Genomic DNA, 21,767 nt, shown 5'->3' on the forward strand with positions numbered 1-21,767 from the left:
TCCTTTCTGTATTAAGGAAAATTGTGTCCCCCCTTTTTCCTTTGTTGGGTGTCTTTTCCCCTTTCTTCCCTCTTGCTACTACGCATGACCTTGGGCGTGATCTGAGTTTTTCCCGCATGGTGTTCTCTCACTCTGTTCTTCGCCTGTCTCCCAATCTTCCTAGTTCTGCTCCTGTTATCCCTCGCTTTGGATGCTTCTGACTCATACTCGAAGCCCTGTTGTTCTGCTCTCCATATAGCATACCCTCTTCATTTCCCCTTTATGCTCGCATCCCCTCTGCTGTCTCTATCTTCACATCTTTGATCACTGCTCTATTCATTTTCACCACAATCTCTCCTGCTGTCCAGGTATCAGCATTTATCATAGGGCATGGTCCTCCCCTCTCCCTTCCCTTATTTACTCTCTGAAGCTCCTCCTCTGTTTTTTGGATAGCTGATTCTAGGTCCCTGCATGCTTTATTTTCTAACTTTGTTATAAATAGGTCTCGACCTTTGTTATTCCATGTAGCCCCCCATAATGCTTTTGGTTTTGAATCTGCTTGGGGTTTATACCAGAGATTTGTTTATCCCCTGCAGCACGTACATAATATGTTCCAAGTGTGTGTGGGGCTGTTGGCTGTGCAGGCACTGGAGCCTGTGCCAAAATGGTGCCTTCTTCTAATATGGGCGGAATCTATGACTGCACAGGTTTTGAAGCCTGGGGTGCACTGGTGCTGTCTCTGGGAAGGGCCGGGCTGTGGCTACAACAGGTGTTTCTTTCTTTTCTACTCTCCAACTCCCCTTCTACCTAATCATATAGTTTCCATAGTTGTAATATAATTTGCCTCTTTCTTAACTTTTTACCTTTATACGTCGAAAGCAAATACGTGTACATATGTTCAATTATCCCATTATAATGCGTGCCTTCCACTGGCCATGCAGTCAACATTTTCCCTTCTGTCCCTGTCACCTATTCATTATGGTATTTGAGGATCTACTACTGTATGTGAGGGGCTCCTTACACATGTGCCCCACCGGTGTACACATTTCATACAACAGAAATAGTCACAATGACATAATGGACAATAACAAATCGTCACAACAAAAACAATTTTCAACAAAAGGTTTACAGAGCCCGCCCCCCACGACGCACCCCTATTTAACACCAATAAACACGCAAAGGGAAATACAAAATCACTGTGTGTCTTTGCACAACAACCCCCAACAGAACTCTCCATTCCACAATACCTTCTCCACCCCAAACTCTTCCCCACTCTCCATACACACACCAAACTATTCTCACCTCTAATTAATCAACACCCTTCTAACTATAATTCATACAAGACCAAAAAGTCACCACTTATATACACAATGGTTTATTTGTCCTTCTCCCGCTCCTGGAACGGAGGGATACAGTCCTCTCCACTGCAGGACTTCCCTTCTTTTTTAAACAGCACTGCACTCCCTCGTCTGTCGAGGGACGTTTCATTTCTCTACCTCTTTTTTCACTACTACTACTCCTATGACCACACAGCTCCTTTCTGCGGTAGCCCTTTCTTTATTTCTAATTAAAGTTAAAACTATATGCACCACGTGTTTCCCCCTCTCTCACACTCTTCGCTACTCACAATACTCACTCTCCTGCTTATTGTTTTTGCCTCAGGTGAACTCTCATTCTCTATGTTCTTCTGAGGTCATCCTATGCCATCTCTCATGTGAGGTGGACTACTTTGTAAAGTTTTCTCAACAAATACCATTTTATTATATTGAAAGGATGGATGAACGCCTCATTACCCCCCTACCGTGACAAGGATCTCCCTGCCTAAAATAAACTACAGAAAACACTCTAACAAAGGATATCTGTCCCTCACACTTATACATATAACAAATAAACAAGGAAATGTATGGCAGTTTAAAATAACAATGATTGAATTCACAATATAACCACAGTTTCTCTTCACAACCTGGGCGAATTCATCTTCCCCAGGTTTAAACGTGATTCTGTGCCACAGTTCAACAAAAGGACACAAGGAAATGCTGGTTTCAACAAAAGTCTCAATATTGTCTTATGCCACTTCACCTTCTCAGCAGAAGGTTCTAAAACAAAAAGAATAAGGCTTCTCTTCCTCCTTGAACAAGTTCTCAGTTCATCAGTAGCAAATATAATTGTCTTGGTCAGGATGGATTGCCCCAACAAATGAGTTACAAAGAAATATAGCTCCTATGCAACAGCTTTACTCAGCTTTTCTTTTAGCACCTGTGAGAGACATCAGGGTGTTCTCGCTCCTAGACCCCTTGGATTCTCTGCGCAGGTGTCCAGGGAAAGGCCATCGCTATTGGATCCTGACCCTGGGGGTGGGGAAGCAAGGGAGGATCACCTTGGTGGAGGGACCTTAGGGACTGGGAGTTGGATGCACTTGAGCGAGACATGCATGGGCCTCATTACGGGTCTGGCGGTAACCCTGTCGGTGCTACTGGCTGGTTGATGCCAGACCCGTAATAATTTACCTGCACTGACTTCCCGGGTGCCACCGGCTCTTTATGAATCCGGCAGCCCGGGAAGTCAGGTGCGTACAAATTGTAAGTCCCTGGGATACAGAAGCACCGACACTGTTGCTAACGGTGCCAGTGCTTCCGTGAGCAGTCTGCCTACCATGGCAATATCGCCTGGCAGGCTCAGACCTGTCGGGCCTAGCTACTCTGGCAGGCAGACTCATAGTTTGCCGGTCTGAAAACAAGGGTGCCAGTGAGCTTACCAGCACCCTTGTTTTACAGACTGGCAAACCTATAATGAGGCCCAATGGTATCCGCCTTTTCCTATTGACAACCAACCCATCCCTTCCCCAACCTTCAAGGGCTGTTGTAAGCCAGCTCCCCTAATCTTCCAACATATGACATGTGACAATACTAGGACGAAGAAGAGGCAACTTAGATCAATTAAGAATACACTCTTTTACCACTATTGTACTGGGACAAGGAAGATGCCTTCTAGGAGCTGTGAAGGTCAGGCATGCCTCATTGATTGTAGTCGGGCAGGGCTAATTGGATTTCCACACATGCAGCCTGTGAAGGGGCTGCAGGTGTATAAAAGGAGACCAGCCCAACAGCAAGAAGAACCACTGGGGAAGACATGAGAGGCACTGAGAGAGCAACGGAAGCATAAGGAAAAGCAGCAGAAAGGCCGATGCAAGCATCAGGGAATCATAGGAGCAGATGCTTCGTGGAGCAGACTGAAAGGTGTGAAGGGAGCCATGTGGAGAGGCTGTCTTCTTCCCTTGTGTTCAAGATGCTTGTTCCCCTCTGTCCCGAGGTCGACACAGGAGTGCCTGAGGGGCAGGAGTTGGACCCCTGACTTGAAAGGCAGAAGGCTGTGTGTTCCATGCTGCAGGGGGAGCTGCAAACACGGCTGGTGAGTTTCTAATGAGTGAGAAACCTGGTGCACGAGAGTTTGAACTTTTCTAAAGGAATAGTTTGTTTCAGAGTGGTTGCAATGTTTGAGGAAACACGTTTTTGAAGGACTACAAGTGAAACCCTGGTCAACTATTAAACTTTCAGTAATGCTTTGTATCAGAGTGGTCGCGTGTTGAAGGAAAACACGTTTTCGAAAGTCTCTGAGTACTGGGCATTTTGTGAAGCAAACTTAAAGAATATTAAATAGCGGGTTGAGCTAAAAGTGTGTTACAAGTAGAATCTCTGCTGATTGAATACCGGACTAATTGAAAACTTTATAAATAAACAAACTTAAAGAATATTAGTCCCCAGCGAGCCTCCTCAGGGTTGGCGGCCACCATCTCCCCTCGCCTGGGAATGAAGTAAGTCTATCTCTCTTCCCAACCCCCATCCACAGAATTCCCTCCCTGCCCTCCCACCCCCCATTTACCTTCTTTTCGGCCCTTTTCGGGAACAGACATGCTGGGGAGCATTTGTGTCCCCAGTGAGTCTGCTCGCCATCTGTGACAGGCCATCATGGAAAAGAATAAGGGACTACCCATAGTCCCTTCTCTCCTTTCCCTGGCAGTAATTTTTTTGCCATAGAAAGAGAAAAGGGACTACGTGTAGTTCCTTCTCCCGTTTCCATGGCGGCCATTTTGGTGTTTTCATTTTTCTATTTTTTCCAATGACCGCCATGCAAAGGCAAAACGGACTTCATTTTACCTTTCCCGGCGCGCATTTAAAAAAAAATGTTTTTCTGTTCCGAAACGCTGGAGCGTTTCGGAACAGAAAAAAACGTGCTTTTAGTACCCCCCTTATGGGCCGAGGTACTAATAGCAATAGGCCCCTCGCAGGGTGGCATTACCCACTTCAGGTAACGCCCCGGGGTATTACCTGAAGTGGTAACGCCCCCCCCTGTGAGGGGCTTGTTGCTTAATTAAACATTGGGTTGAGTCAAAAGTGTGTTACGAGTACAACCCATGCTATTGAACACCAAACTGAATGAAAACTTTAGAAATAAGCAGAACTGTGACATATTGAGTTTAAAAGGAAACATAACGTTAATTAGTACCCGGCAAGGGGTGGTGGCAGCCTCCCAGCCAATGGGGATGCTCAGAATGCAGGTTTTACCAGACCGTAGTCCCGACTCCCTGAGCCTCCACAGGGTGCCAGCCGCCAACTCCCCTCACTGGGGAATGAGGTAAGTCTATCCCTCCCAGCACCCCCCAGCCACAGAATTCACTCCCTGCCACCCCCCCCACCCACACTTACCTTCTTTTCTGTTCTTTTCGGGAACAGACAAGCTGGGAACACCTGTGATCCCAGTCCATCCGCTCCCGATCTGCGACAGGCCGTCAAGGAAAGGAAGAAGGGACTACATCTTGTCTCTTCTCTCCTTTCCATGGTGGCCATTTTTTTTGCTTACTTGTTTTAATGGCCGCCACAGAAAGAGAGAAGGGACTACATGTATTTCCTTCTTCTGTTTCCATGGCAGCCATATTTTTTGTTTACATTTTTCTATTTTTTTCAATGGCCGCCTTGGAAAGGGAAAACAAAGTTCATTGTTTTACATTTTCCTTTCTGTTCCGGAAAGCCACAGTGTTTCGGAACAGAAAAAAATATGCTTTTAGTATCCCGGTCTTATGGGATGGGGTACCTATAGCAATAGGCCCCTCACAGGGGGGCATTACCACTTCAGATAATGCCCCAGGGCATTACCTGAAGTGGTAATGCCCCCTGCAAGGGGCCTATTGCTTAAAAAAACCACTATATGATAAATTCTAAACTTTTATATGGCATCAAGGAGAGGCATATTGAATACCAACTTGTGTGAAAACTACCCATAACAGAAATATACCTTGGGAACCCTGAAATTTGACATAACACATTAAATATATTTACATGAAAAACAACCGTAAAAGGAGGGTCCAAGTGTGGCAAAGAGCCTTAAGAAGACAAAGGCTATTGTGTGGTATTGAAACTAAATCTTGGAGATGGGAACTCTGAGATTTGAACCATTTATTGCCTTCAGGACGGAGTCTCAAGGTATTTTTGTGTATGGAACTGTGTTGCTTGGAACTTGGTGCAGGGAGTATTGTCTAAGACTGTATCATCCTGAACTTAAAGTTAACTTTGAGACTTTTGTTGGAACTGTTTTATACTTTGGGAATGGAGCTTAAAAGAAGCGGCTAGTTGGAAGAAGCTCAGAACTTTAGGTTTGACACTGTTTCTTTTGGTTGCTGACATCCCTACACATTGTATAGATTAGTTGTGAGGGCAAGTATAGGTTTTGGACACAGAGAGATTCCTAAATTGAACTCTTTGACTCAAACTTTCCTTAGTTTTTAAATAGTATTTTTTTTAAATTTCGATTTAGCTGAAATTAGTAAACTTTAAAAAAAAAAAGATTTTTTTTTTCAACATTTACATCATCATTATCACAATTTAGAATTCACGTATGTGAACATTGGTTATACAAGTTCAGAAAAGTATCATTCAAAAATACATTTGCACAAAGTTACACCTAGTGTTCATACACAAAATAAATCTACATGCATCCATTATTAAATACAATATCAAATAAAATTCAAAACACAATAAACTGTTTCATATAATACAATGTGTTAACATTAATTTACCTCATGTAATAATTAAAATGCTCATTAAAAAGATGATATTTGTTATTGACATACAAAGATTTTGACTTTACACATTTCAATAAAAATATCTACATTCTTAAGGAGTGGTAGTCTCTTTGAGGGATGCTCTACCAACCCCAATTGATCAAATGCTCAACGCCAATGCAGATAGAAAATTCATTGTTGCAATTCTAATACTAGTTGATGGTTTGGACAGAATAAGTTGTTGCCATCTAATTTCGGTATCCAAGGAACCCAAGTATGCATAATGTTTTCCAAAGAATTTTTGTTGTACAGTAATCAGTGCTGGGCATTGCGTAATTAGATGCCTCAACATTTCCCTGCACTCTATATCATTGCAGAAACAATGAATATTCTTGCAGGGTTGCAATAGGTTCCGATCTACTAAGAGATTTCTAGTGGGCCAAAAGTTGAGTTTTTGCGCAGAATAGAGGATCTCATACTAGGTGAGGGAGGGTGGAGTAGGTATGGTTCCATTATACTATATTTTTTATGTGGACTTTACTTAGTTTCATTCTGGAAGGGAAATCCGAGCTTCAGCATAGAGCAAGTTGGGACTTTTTCTACCCTGACATTTAAGTTGATGACGTATTTTAAATTAATTCAGAATCTGTTATCTGTGTCTTGCTTCATGATGCCTTTACACATCACAAACAACATAAATTGTCTCTGTCAGAACCACTTTCTAGCACTTTTTCAACTTCTACCTGATTTACTCCCATGCCAGGCTTATTTCTCCAAAGGTTTATCATCCGGCTGTACTCCCATTCCCTCAACAATGTTTCACATCAACAGTGCTTTTCAACAACGTCATAGTATTCAACAAATTTCAACTTCATCACTTGCAACAATTCTTCACGGAAAATAAGATTCACATTGACGCTCTTTAATATTCTTTTACAAATGATGCTCCTCTCCTCCTGGATATCCCTTCCCCAGAACGGCAGCCTTTTTGCCACTCTTGTTTCCCCACTACACCAGAAACCAATTACTGTCAAGTACAGGGTCTCTTTCTGATTGGCCCTTGGCTTTGCAAATATGTGTTTATACCAGCTTGCAACATATTTGGACAATGTATGAGCAACAAGTCTCCCAGCTTATGGACCTTTCATGAGCCCCCTTCTTCTGTTGGCAATATTATTGACTGAATTGTGCTTGCCTAGGCTTTATTCTCTCTTGGTTGGGGAAATGCTTGTAGGTTTTAGCTTTTACCAATAGTCTCTCTTGGCTTGGGCAATGCATGTATGTCTTATCTTTTACCAATATCGCCCCCTTGCTTTGCTGGGCTTTTCACCAACTCACACGTTTAACATTACAGTTATTCACCCTGATTACAATATGTTGCCTTTCACTAGTTAGAGATTCGAAATCACCTTGGGAATCACTTTCTCTCCTACGCAAATGTCGCGTCTGCTGCTGTCCAATAGTTCGGTATTCAAAACTGAGCTCTGAACTTCTTTCAGTTCTATGCGAGCGTTGCTTACTCACCAGACACCTACCTGTGCCATGTGAGCAAGGATGGAGCACTCCAGGGTAAGCACAAACCTGTGAACTCACCGGGTAAGACACACAACTCCATTCCCATTGCTGCTTTCGGGTCTGTTTGTTCTGTGGCTCCTCGCTTCTCTGGAAACTGCTTCCTTCAGTCCACCTTCACCCGCACAACCTGCGTTTGGAGCTTCTCTTGCTCCGGAGGTCTTCTGATGTACACCAGCCACCAGAAATCTCCTCAAGGCTCTCGGGTGCACGCCAGCCACCTGAAAAGGCCTCTGGGGAAGGAAGGCTTCCCTTGCCTTCGCTTCCCGCTATGCAGTCCCTGCAAACTTGGTCCCGAACGGGCAAGCTTCTCTCCTGCACATTTCCCGCTATGCGGCATCTGCCCTTCAGACCCCCGGAGACACAGACCCTCACAGGACCGGCAGCTGCAGTCTGCCACACATGGGTCCCAGCGTTTTCTCTCTCCTCCAGCTTCAGTTTAGACTGTCTGCACGAGTCAGGCTGCTGCTGCTTCTTACTACCACTGCTCTTCTCCTCCTCTCTCTTGGCCTGCACCTGAGGGGGGTTTTAAGCCTCTCAATCTCCCTCAGGTGTAGGTCACTTGTGTTAATGATTTGAAAACTCCTGCAACATTGCACCTCCTTGGTCCTCTTCCACATCCCAGTACTATGGGAATTGAAGTCCCTAATGACAAAGTTAGATTTCCTTATTTCTGTTATTTTACAATAAGCCATTAGAAAAGTGGTGATTCCCGAAAAGTTCAACACAGGGTTTCCCATTCCTGCTTCCCTCGCCTCCCTCATGTGATCCTCCCGCAGGATCAGAAAGCTTCTGCCTTTCCCTGGCCACATGAGAGGGGTCCCAGGCAGGTTTTCTGGGGGAATCATTGCTGATTCATCACACAAGCCTCTGGATAATCCCAGTGCTTGCTGGCGTTCTCGTGGTGTGCACAATTTCTGCTCTCTGCAGGTGCCACTTGCCCAGGAAAATACAGCAGAGGACCTCGTAGGCCCTCGGATGGGCCTGGAATCACGTCACAGGTCACCAAATGCAAGGTAGGCCCAAAAACCTAAATCGTATACAAAAATAATCCAATGAGCCAATAAAGTGCATGGCATCATTAAAAGGAGGCTTATAAAGGGAGAATGTATGTCACATTTCATACTTTGTTTCGTGCTAAATTCACTTTCACTGATTGCATGGTGGTTTCTGTTCCATAGGGGAATCTATACAATACCTAGCCCTATTGGCCTATCCTATTCCTTGTGACCATGCTAATGACTTCCTCTTGACAATGATCTAATAATGGGGTTATCTAGTTTCTCCAGTTTTAAGTGGCAAACAGACTTGTTAACATTTGGCAACATACAACTCAGTAGTTCATTGGCTGTTCCACCTCGAGTGTTCTTGGGTGGGTTGCTTCCACCTTAATTGACCAATCACTTTGTGAGATGTAGACAGTATGGCAACAAAAATGAACACCTCATCTAATTCTCATGGGACTCAAAGCTTGCAGCAGCCATGATAGGCAGACCGCTCACGGAAGCACTGGTACTGTTAGCAACTGTGCCCGTGCTTCTGTGTCCCCACTCCCATGGGGACTTGCATTTTACTGGTGCCTGACTTCCCGAGCCGCCAGACTTGTAATATCCTGGTGGCATCGGCAAGTCAGGCACTGGTAAAATATTACGGGTCTGGCGGCAACCCGCCAGCAGCACCAGCAGGGTTACCGCCGGACTCGTTATGAGGCCCAATGTGAATGTTTCTCTGCGGCCTAGTTTTCTAACTTCTGTGAAGAGTTGCTTCGAAGAATGGCACAAACTTCATATGCTTCACGCTACCTTACCAATATGAATTTCTATATGTTCCCTACTATTTCTTTGACTGTCGTCTAATACATTTGGCTATTATTTCCACTCTAAGGATGTGTTGTGTGTCTCCTTCTATTACTTGTAAGCATGCCCTATTTCTACTGTTCTTCTGTATGTTAATTGCTACCTTTGTTACTGTGTACAATTTGCACTCTTAATGCTAGATGCGTTAGGTGTCTGATGTACATTTCATCATTGAGTATTCTCTAAAACTCATCTATCCCTTTGTCAGCTGCACATGAGGCCTAGATGTTGTGCAGATTCACAAGGTGACTGGCATCTACGTGGTTCATGTTGCATGTTAGAGAGATTTCCTTAACTTGTACTTTTTTCGCCTTTGGGACGTTGGACTTGCATCCCATCCCCACATGACCATAGAGGAAAAATGTCTTGAGTGCTTTGAGATTGAATACAAGATGGTAACTTTTGTTTATATTTCTGTATTAAAAATATATTACTGAAACCATTTTGTGGGGAAAGATATATTTCCTTTCTGGCTTTTTTCCGCAATAGGTCTGAGAAATCTTATTGAATTAATCAACACTGTTCTTTGGACAGAAGAAACAGTGGTAAGGGGATGCTTGCCAGGGGCTGGGGGGGCTATAAAGCCTACTTTAAAGCCCTGCACCATTTGTCCAAAGATATACATTTTATCAGAAGGAAGTGAAGACGACCCCCAGAAGGACAATTTAGAAAAGGTATGATCCGTAAAGGTGATGGCATGGCCTCCATGTCTATTTGCACTTAACCTCTGGGGCAGAACCCTTCTTTTTCTTCCTGCACTCTTGTGATCCATAGTGGCCAAAGCTCCCTTGCCTTCTAGAGATTTGGGCACAACCAGTTGATCGGCCCATGACACGACTGGTCTTCGAAGAAACCTGACTTAAAAATCTGACGTATTTATGTCTGTGCCTCATGTAATGAGAAAGTGGAAGTCTATTTCCTAACATCCGTATCATAACATCCACAAAGAGTACCTCCCCTAAGTGATCTGAATCATTGGAATCAGCAAAGCTTGTGAATTTAGGGCTCATTTTCATTAGGAAGCCTTTTTGTTCATCTCTATTGAATGATTGACACCTTGGCAATCACCAGAAATCATTGTGCTCTTTGAGCCGAACCACTAGCAAGTTCTGGATCTAGGGGTTTCTCAAATGTTTTGGCTTGCACTGCCATGTCAGAGATTTGCATCAGGGACCTGTTGTTTTTAGATCCTGGCATGTTAATGCCTGATGAATTCTCTTTGACACATCTCTACCATGTAGTAAGAACAATATGGGACTCATTACGGGTCTGGCGGTAACCTATCTATCTACCTATCCATCTAAATTCTTTTATTGCACCACTAACCCAAAGGCCTCAGGGCGCGCACAAAAGAGAAGGAAAGAGGAGGAACATATGAACAGTTAAACAAAAACAACAAAATAGAAGAATAGAAAAACATATAGACATAATAGGCCAAGTAGAACAGCCAGCAGAGCCTGCACAAAATATTGTGGATGTTATAGGAGGCAAGTGAGAGAAATTGTCGTGGCGATCTAGAGAGATTAGCCTTGATCTGCATCAAAAAGGTACATTTTTAACTGTTTTTTAAAAACAGCTAGTGAGTTACTCTCAACCAGATAGCCAGGAATGGAATTCCATAAGGCAGGAGCCCACAGATTGAAACTAGCACCCCCAATTTTCTTTAATGAAGACAAGGTTTGGATCAGAGAGACGCCATGATTGGATCGTAATGTACAACCAATAGGCTTCTTTTTTATCCTAGCTGTAAGATATCGCCCCGCAAACATTTAAATACAATAGACAGGCCCTTGCGCTGCAGCCGTTGTTTAACAGGTAGCCAGTGCAGGCTCTGCCTGGCCTCAGAGATATGCACGTTATGCTTGAGTGCGAACACTGCCCGCACAGCACTGTTCTGAACCACCTGCAAAGATTTAAGATTGGCCTGTGATGTGCCAATGAGGAGACGATTACAATAGTCTAACTTGCAGTTCGCAATCGATGCTGCAATTAGGGCAAGATTTTCTTTCGACAAATAGGGCCGTATTTTCCAAAGAAGCTGAATATAGAAATGGCAAGAGGATTTCAGGTAACTGATCTGTCGATTGAAAGACAATTGGGGATCAAAGAAGATCCCAAGTGTTTTAACACACGTTATTGAGAGCCAATGAGTTTGTGGCCATCCAGTTCTTGAATTCAGTAAAGATATGGTTAATACGCTCATGATCATTGGTAGTAGTCACCAGTTAACTTAATAACTATCTGCGTATCATCGGCATAGTTGGCAAAATATATGCCTATAGCTGCCAAAAGTGCGCAGAGAAGACGAGAATAGATATTAAAAAGTAATGGTGACAGGCAGGATCCCTGAGGAACACCACATAAGAGAGTAGAGGCGATGGAGAAGACATTGTTTTTTGTTACTCTCATGCTACGTGGTCCCAAGAAGGATTTGAACCAAGCAGTCGCTTCTTTAGAGCATTTGTCCACTGTACTTAGTCTGTCCGCCAAGAGTTGATGATCAACGAGATCGAATGCGGCGGACAGATCCAAGAGTAGCAATAAAGCAGCGTTACCTTCATCCACCATCCCAGCAATATATGATTTTAAGTCCAACAACGCAGTCTCGGTTCCATAATTTGGTCGGAAACCAGATTGCTGATCGGCTAGTATATCATGTTCTTCAACGAAGGACTGATATTGACAGTAGGCAATCTATCTAAGATTTTTAAGATGAAGGGAACATTTGTGATGGGCCGATAATTACCAGCCTCTGCGGGATCCAGGTTAACCCTGTCGTTGCTACCGATGGCTTGCCTTATGGCCCGTAATAATTTACTGTCACCTGACTTCCCAGTGCTACCGGCACATTACGAGTCCGGGGCCCGGGAAGTCAGGCGCCAGCAAATTGTTACTCCCCATTCCCATAGGGGAGTGGGGACACGGGAGCACCGGCACTGTTAGCAACGGTGCCGGTGTTCCCATGAAGAGTCTGCCTACTGTGGCCGCTGCACCTGGCAGGGTCAGACCTGTCGGGCATAGTGGCCACGGCAGGCAGACACAGAGTTTGCCGTTCTGGAAACAAGGGTGCTGGTGAGCTTACCTGCACCCTGGTTTCCAGACCGGTAAACGCCTAATGAAGCCCTATATCTTAATAATGGGAGCAAGCAAGAGTAACATGCACTTTCTTTTTATTACTGGCTGTGAATAATCTAGCTTCATTTCTTTCATCCAGTTGGGTCCCATTTATTCCTCGAAATGTACTGTGACAAGTTCTCTACACATGGCAAAGGCTTTCTGTTGTACCAGGATGAGATAAAGTAGAAAGGTATCCCTTTATGATCAACTGGCCCCACGGTAGATGGACCGAGATTGTCTGGTATGGATGTCTGCAGATCCCCAAGGGGTATTCGAATCCAGGTCTGGGTAGCGTAATTCTGGATGTCCTTATTGGGGACTTGACACCATTCAATAACTGGTAATGAGGCTGTGGTATTGTTAGTTTAGCCCCCTTAGGCAGTAGGTTGTCCTCCCCATGGCATCTGGTTCTAAGTGGTGACATGATGTCACCTATCTAAGACAAACCCTGAATCGCCTGTGTGGGCTGATACAAATAAATCACGCCTCTGTTTCGTGGGTTTTCTGGGTATTTTAATTTCTGTTTCACTTTAGAACATATATGCGAAAACCTAACAACAAGTTTGTTTTTTGGAGTGGCCTAGTTAGGACAAGAATGCCATAGATAAACACAGGCTAGAGGCCTTGAAAATGCACCTGCCAATGACTTCCCAAAATGTAGGGATATTTCACTATCTGCTTCCTCCTTCTCCCATCACATTGTTTTCTATGTCTAATCCGCTGTCTGAGTATGGGACGGTGAATTAGTAAGGACCTATCCCCTAAAGGAAATAATAAAACGTCCTTAATACAGACATGGAAATAACTACCCTAGGCAACCACTGCTGTACCCACAGCATGGGATCCTTTGCCATTGTTCTCATCAGTTTCAGGTTTTTGGGGAAAATTAAAAAGAATTAGCAAATAGTCCATTTACATGGGGCAAGTCGCCCATAATGTGTGGTGGGCTATGACCCACAACCCATTATGGAGGCGCCAGAAACAAGCCCAGTGAAAACCTGAGCGCTTCCTCAGCTGCAGCATGCAGCTGGTAGTGTACTGGGTTAGCTTTAGTGACATTCAACAACTGTACCCCTGTGCGCATGTCCAATGGGCGATGCAAGGTGTGGGGCATTTTGCTTCCCCAGCCTTGCATGGTCCATTGTCTTGGGGGGAGGTTTTGGTGCAGCCACGAATGAAATTTACACCAGCAAAGCATTTTTACTAGGCCTCTAGGCAAAACAAATATCATGAGTGTTCTTACGTAGTGGAAAGGAGAGGCAACATTGGTGAAGCCTATATAGACATGTTTTGAAGTAGCATGGCATTTTGTATTTGTATTTTATTGTTTTATAGTGCTTTACGCCAAAGCGCTGAACAATTTAAAAACGGTACCACAAATTGAAAGCACATCAAGACATCATGATCCGGCAGAGAGCAGATGTTCCTTGAGGCGAATCTTAAGGAGAGGGAGGGTAACGATAGAACCAATAGAAGGAGGGCATTCCAGTATTTAGGGGCTAGGAGACCTGAGAGAATGAGAGGGGGAATAATTTAATATAATAATTTTTTTATATAGCACTTCTTATCGGAAGCACATATTTACATACGTTATTATTTATCATTATTACCCAATCGAAATTGGTACTCACCTTATCGACCTCAGAAGGATGAAAAGCTAGGTCAACCTATCCGGGATGTGAACCTATGACCTGCAGATCAAACTCAGATCACAGCAAAGAGTTAAGAGAGAAAGGTTAAGGTGGAGCAAGACCATAGAGACATTTAAAGACAATGCAAAGACAATTATACAATAAGCGAGAATCAAAGCAAAGCCAATGTAAGGAAAGTAACGCAGATATGTGTATGGTATTCATAGACAAACAGTGGGCTTTGATAAGTGGGCTAACTAAAAGAATCTCCTATAATTCCAATTCATGGTCCTGAATAGATTACATTAAACTCCAATGAAGATCCAGCAATTTGGTGCCAAATGTTCGGGTAGATGCCCCAGGTGCGCAGTCGAAGGGCCCAATCTGATACACAAGGTTTATACCCTCCCTGGGCTGTTTTGAAGGAGGTGACAGGTTACGCAGGGTCATTCTCCTTAGCTACCATAGTTGGACTTTATAGAACCAATGGCTGAGGAGGGACGCAGGTTTCTTTACCTTCGTTTTTTACTAGCTAAGAGGTGGATTTTCTTTAGCTGGAAGCAATCTGGTGCCCCCTGAGTGCATGACTGGTTACGTTGGCGAACAATATGGAAGAGTTATATGGAACACTGGTCCACTCTCTCACTAGACCAAAAGACATCTAGACAGACTTTCGCCGCTATCTATTAGACAATGCATGGTCTGAGTCTGGGTTGTCACATTCGGCGAACACGTCTAATGTATAACTTTGTTTGTGTGTCATGGTTGCTCTACTGTTGTTTTCTGCTACACTACTGTGCTACATCTTTGTTTATGCTATCACCAAGCAAATAAAGTTTCTTTTTATAAATGGCTCTGCCAATATATGCCTGGCAGTAGCCCCATGTAAGGATACTCCATTTGGCTTTGCCCACACTGCCAGTAAAAAATGTCATGCTACAGTCAGAAAGCATGCCCATACTAGCTGCACCAATCTAGGCCAGTATAGCTATGAGAGAACTCAGGGAGGTTCTCCCTTGAGAAAAAATATAAATATTGCGAGAAAACAGTGCATTTTACAAGACACTTTCTGTAAAAAAAAATGGATGAAAAGCCACATAGTTTACAATCGGTTTTGTAGGATTACCGATGAAATAATCCTGTAACTGCTAAATCACTAACAGAGCACAGGAGGATTTTCCAATACATGTTCATGCTACCTTTGCCCACAATATATTCCAGTAGTACGGAAGTGTAAAGAAACATTTTCATGTTGGTTTGCCCTAACATGTACATGCTGGCTGCATCAGTGTATGCCACTATTTTCAAGTAAGAACATATTCATATTTTATTTGCCCATATGCCAGGAATGATACTATAAGAAAACATGTCCATGCTGGCTCTGCCAATATATGCCTGGCAGTAGCCCCACGTAAGGATACTCCATTTGGCTTTCTCTACACTGCCAGTAAAAAATGCCATTCTATAGTAAGAAAGCACGCCTTACCAGCTGCACCAATCTAGGCCAGTATGGCTATGAAAGAATATGCACATTAGCTTTGCCTATAATGCTAGTAAAACATGCCATACTACTGTACGAAAACATGTCCATGCCAGCTGCACCAATGTAGGCAAATATGCCCACCTAAGAACACTCATATTGCTTTACCAATACAACAGCAGTAACAAATGTCATATCAGTGTAATACAACATGTCCATAATGCCCACACCTGTTGCATGTACGGTGTGTAGTTCAGAGCTAAAGTGTCTTTCATCAATTTGTGGACCATAATACCTAGGTATCGAAAAGGGGCCTCAACCGCAACCTGATCCTGCCTAAGCACCTTCAGGACCTCATGTTCGGTCGACATTGCTTTAAACGCCTGCCATAACACTGCCGTTGTCGCAACTAACCCCACATTCTGCGAGAAATAGACATCAATACCATCGCGCAGGCCCTGCATGAATACAATGTCCCTCAATGCATCAGGAGTTTAGGGCGACCCTTCATGGACCAATTAACAACAACATTAAGGGGGTATGGTCTGAGAAAGTTCTGGGATACATGATGCAATCCACCACCTCCGTGAGAATTAATTTTCCAAAAGAAACCACATATCTATGCGTAAGTGCATGTTGTAGACCGCAGAGTAGTAGGTGAACCCCCCGTTCGGTGCCGTCGTGCAATCGCCAGACATCTACAATATTCAGGTCTTGTACCACGAATCAAAGAGCCGGAGCCGCCTTTGTCAAGTCCCGGGGGCCAGTGGTCGATTTATCCACTGTCATATCCATAATGGTGTTAAAACCGCCGCCCCATATAAGGGCTGCCATTGGGAATCGCAACAGTGGGTTTGTCAGATCAACATAGAAATATGGATCGTCAATGTTAGGGCCATAGCAGTTCAATAAGACTACTTCCCTTTTGCAAATCAGTGCGTGCAACAGCACATACCTGCCTCTCTCATCCACAATCAGATCTTGACAGGAAAATTAAAGCTTTTTATGAATAGCATCACCCTCAGGTGCCATGGTGGAATATGACATGTAATATCGCTGCCCGCCCCCAAAACTGAGCAACCTGCTGAGCAATTGACTGAACTATTCCTTGTAGAAAAAGTATATTAGCAACCGACATATTGGCTTGGGCAACGATTTTCCGAGTCTTTACACCGTTAACCAGCCCATGGATATTCCAGCTCAGTAATATAATCTGGGTCGAGCCAGGTGCTATCCCAACAGTCTGCGGCATGTGTTTCATAGTTACCCTGAAAACAGGCCCCAAAACTGCTCTGTGCTGCCTGCCAAGTTGTAAATACTGTATACTACACCAAGCCTTTTTTAAATGTACACCCTCCCAACTTTTCGGACTGGAAAAAAATACAATTTGTCCTGGAATTGATAATGCAATCTAGCCGGAAAGAGCATTGCTTACTCAATCTTTTTGACACCCAGGAACTGATGACGCTCCTGCTGAACCACCACAGAGAAATTGGGAAAAATCTGGATCACTTGAGAGCCCAGTCATAGCTCGTTCTTGTCTCTTGCCAGCTTGAGAAGTAGGTCTCTGTCATGGTAGTTCAGAATTTTGGCTATTATAGGTCTTGGAAAGTCACCCGGCTTTGGCTCTTGGGTCAGCGCCTTATGCGCTCTCTCGACTGCAAAAAAAAGGCAAAGGTTGTGGCTCTCCAAGCTATTCTCTGAGCACCTGCTCCACCGCCTGCTCTGTGTTTCCAGTAAGGGCATCCTCAGGGACCCCGACTATTCTGACATTGTTACTCTGGAAGCTGGATTCAAGGTTGTAGCACTTGGCCTTAACATGTTGCATATCCTTAGTCAGAGCACTCACTGCCATTTGTAAATCATGTACTGTGTCTTCTGTAGCCACAATGCGCTCCTCTGCCTCATTAATTTGTTGTCGAGCTGGGCTCTGATGGTGGTGACATTGATCATGATGTCATCCAGTTTTTCATTCACAGCGGCGAACCCGTTAGCCATAGTGTCCAGCATTATTTGTAATTCCAAAGTTGGGGTACTCCCAACCCGCTCAAGGGCAGTTGTGCTATGGGATGGTGAATCTCCTTGTCTCCTTGGGGTTGACTTTGTACATTTATCCATGACACCAGCTTTCTTTCCCCTGCCTGTCCCTTTGGTCATGACTCGTAGCAGGTGAAGAGCAGGGGGAGATGTTGCTGCTGGTAGTTGCAGCGCCAGAGGTAGAGCAGGCGCCCCTCCTCGCGTGACACTGCGCTGTATGGTCTGCCTGCCAAGTAGTGTAACTCCCCCGGGAGCCTGACCAGGAGCAAAGACCATAGCCACTGCAGTTTTTTCAACTTGATGGGAGTGTACAATCACCAGGCTATAGGTCCAGACACCCCAGCACAAACAGCAACATAGGGGGAAAACCTATGTCAGGTGTGCAAATCCCAGGGTCACATACACACCTGTGCAACTTATATCAGGGTGCAGGGACACACCACAGGGTCAGACCAGGCCTCGTCTGACAATGGAGCATTGCAGACTGTGTGGCGGACCAAAACAGCTCTCAGCCCCAAGCATGAGGACTCACTGAACCTCGGGACCTGTGGCCCTTTAAGACGAGTTAGCAATAATTAGAGATGGATGGGGATGTAGAACGTACTCATACACCAATAATCAGACCGACTCAGGAAGTTTGCAAAACACTGTACTGTTTTATTAACAATTATCTAAAACAGGGAGTTACAACGGACATCAACGGACGTTCGCTCGATTTCTCTCAAAGCATTACACGAAAAAACAGAATTCTTAGCCAATGTGTCACTACTGACGTCATCTTACGTGGCAAACTAAGAAAACCTACTAGGGGATGTGACAGGCTTAAAGAAAACATCTAGTTATACTTTCCATACTGACAGGAGTTGTGATTGGGTCTCTAAGATTAGGTGGACAACTAAGCCCATCCCAAGTGCAAGTCATCATCCGTGTCATACTAATACACGACACCCTATTGGTTTCACAAACTATAGGGCTTTTTAATACGTGGCCCTCTATAATTGGTTGGCGCGCTTGTACCCTTCTGGAATATTCCACTTGCTAGCAGCACACAAACTGGTTACCCCAGGTTCTGGCAGGGTTGGCCTGGTCATGCCTCCCCACCCAATTAGCCCTCATCCATTCCATCATCGCCCCTGCAGTCTGCCGTTCAATTAAGGCTCTGAACTCAGCCTTGTAGAGGTTCACTGTGCATGAGAATAAAAGGGAGTGTGGCATGGTCTTATCATCTGGTTTCGGTGTAGCTCGACCCAAAGTCTATTTCCATCTTGACCATGTGACTGGAGACCACGTTTTCGAGCTCTTTACTGCAGAAAATACTATTAAATGATGAACTCCTGGCACTTTCAGTGTTTTTCCTGTACACCTCCAACAGAAGTTTGCTTCTTTCTCACGTTCATGTATCTTCCCGAGTACATGGCAAGGCTCTCGGCGGCCAAAACTCTTGACTCTGGGCCAGACAAGCCTTTCTCGAATCTTCTCTTGCCGTCAGCTATTTTCAACTGTGCCACACTTGAAGCCCTTTAATTCACAGGGTCCAAGTTTGCTAAAGTGCATGGTTGAACATCCAGATTCTATATATTTCCTATGGATATACATTGGTGCATCGCTGCAATCTATTTACTACATAGCCAGCCTCATGATTACTTTGTCTGCTTGCGTTACAGCATCTGTACAATTGTAAAATGACTTTGCATTTCTTCAGTGTTTCTTCGCATGAGCAATCTTCATTTCAATCCTGAAATGTTGCTTTACTTTGATACTTCATCCTCAAATCCTACAGAATGTCTATATTCTTTCTTCATTTGTGTCTTTTCTGGGTGCATCAATTCTGCTTCGTATGACGTCACCAGTCTTCTTTCTTATTCTTCTTCACACTTCTTCCAGGACCTTCTCAAGAAGACTATTATTTCTTCGTGAATGCATGTAGGGTTTTCTCAATGGATACCTTGTCTCAAGGATTCTTTGCGGCGTAGGCCTCCTTACTGGTACTGCGCATGTCACAATTTCCATTTCCCAACATAAAGGCGACATGGGGCGGAGCTTCTGGTAGGGGTACTTGGCTCCTCCTCTACACTCCCCCCTCTGGTAGATTCATCGACCACTCTCTCATCAGTCTTCACATCAAGACATCCTCGACTGAAGAATTGCTTCTTTGGAGTCCATATATTTATGACTCCTTTCAAACATCCTGCTGATTTCACATGTTCATCAACACTCCAGATCATAAGACTGCACTGTCCATTCAGACTGCAGTAGATCCATCTTCCCACATACTTCTTCTGGTTCTTTGGGTACAGGATTTCTTCATCTGTCAGTTCCTTGGGTTTGAACCCAGATTCAAAATCGATCACAATCTGCTTTCCCACTGCTATCTTTGCAGTCATCTTGCAGTGTGTGATTATCATACCTAATCACACAGAATCCAAATATGATCATCACCCCCAGGGCTCCAAGGAACTTGAAAATGTTAGCCATCCATTGTGGAACCCATGAGAAGATTGACACAAACAAACTGTCATCAGCAATGTCTTCTACTTCGTCTTCCATCTTGACGTGCAAGTTGGTCAGCATCGTTATGGCCTCTGTCAAGGTGCCATTCTCGTCGCACAAACACCTCCATCCATGGCTGTAATCATATCCAAGACATAGCTGTTCTGGAAAGTCATCAGGCGTATGGCTCTTAACTCCTCTTAGATGGCATTAAAATCCCTTTATGGTGGTGTTAATCGCCTGCACGAGTTCCCATCCGTTAATCTGCAACCATTTGGCATTTGCCATTGTCTGGATCCCAGGCATAAAGATAATAGTGAAAACTACTGAAGCAGTTTTACTGAATAGTCTATGCTCATATGGAATAGCATCGAAAGCCTCAATTGATTTAGCTGAGAAGTAGTTTTCCCTCTTCATTCGATTAAGGAGTTCAGCAGATCTCTTCTTACTTATGTGAGCATCTGCTTTTGGTAACTCACCAATGTTCAGGTCACTGTTTGGAATTACTAATGCTGGAACATGAACAATTACTATAGAACATAGTCCTTCCCAGTCTCTGGGCAGCTTCATATAAGCTCTGGATCCACAGGCCCAGTAGTGATCCATTATCACCACTGCCCCATCTTTCATTCATGGCACATCAAAGATTCGACCACACTGCTGATTCTCTCCAACTTTTCTTGTACCATTGTTTCTGAAGCATAGCTCTGCACTATCTAGAGACAGCTCGCTGTCTCTAGAGCCCTGGTTCTCTCAAAGCTTGACTACTGTAACAGCCTCTATCTAAATCTGCCTGCCTCTACTCTCCGCCCTTTGCAACTCATCCAGAACAGGACTGCGAGACTTGTCCTTGGCCTCAAGCCCAGGGACCGTATCTCTCCAGGACTTAAATCGCTACACTGGCTCCCAGTGACTGCAAGGATCAAGTTCAAAACCCCCTGCATTGTCCACAAGGCCTTTTGGGGCCTTGGGCCAAAATACCTTCAACTCTCTCTTCCTAAATATCTTCCTTCTCGAGCTCTTCGCTCATCCGCCTCCAACTCCCTCAGGGTCAGCCGCTTCTCCAAACAACGAGTTGGTGGCAGATCTCTCTCCGTTGCAGGGGCCTGCCTCTGGAACAGCCTTCCTGCCTCCCTGAAACTTGAGGAGAACCATCTCCGGTTCCGGAAGCACCTCAAAACCTTCCTCTTCGCCTCCGCTTTCTCTCCCCCTCTCCCCTGCTAAAGTTATTGAAACTGCACTGAATCTGCAACTGGGCCACTCGCCGTTCTCGGTCCTTTGCCCAGCCACTCTCCCCTGCACTGCCTCCCTGGCACCATCTGCACTACGGGACTGTGTCTGTATCCCACAGCCCCCCATCCCAGCACTTATCTGCACTTACTCGCACTGCCACTAGTTGGCCCTTGTTTTTTTTTCTTCCTGTATGCTATTAACCCTGTAATGCACTTTCCCCTCTCCCTCCCCCCCTGCACTTCTCCCTTTCCCCTCTACCCTTGCACTTGCGCGATCTGAATGACACCTGGCCTAGTAGGATCGTTGTCTGTCTCCCC

This window comes from Ambystoma mexicanum, chromosome 2q (genome assembly GCF_040938575.1).
Source record: "Ambystoma mexicanum isolate Mex_15411 chromosome 2q, UKY_AmexF1_1, whole genome shotgun sequence".
Classification (NCBI taxonomy): domain Eukaryota; kingdom Metazoa; phylum Chordata; class Amphibia; order Caudata; family Ambystomatidae; genus Ambystoma; species Ambystoma mexicanum.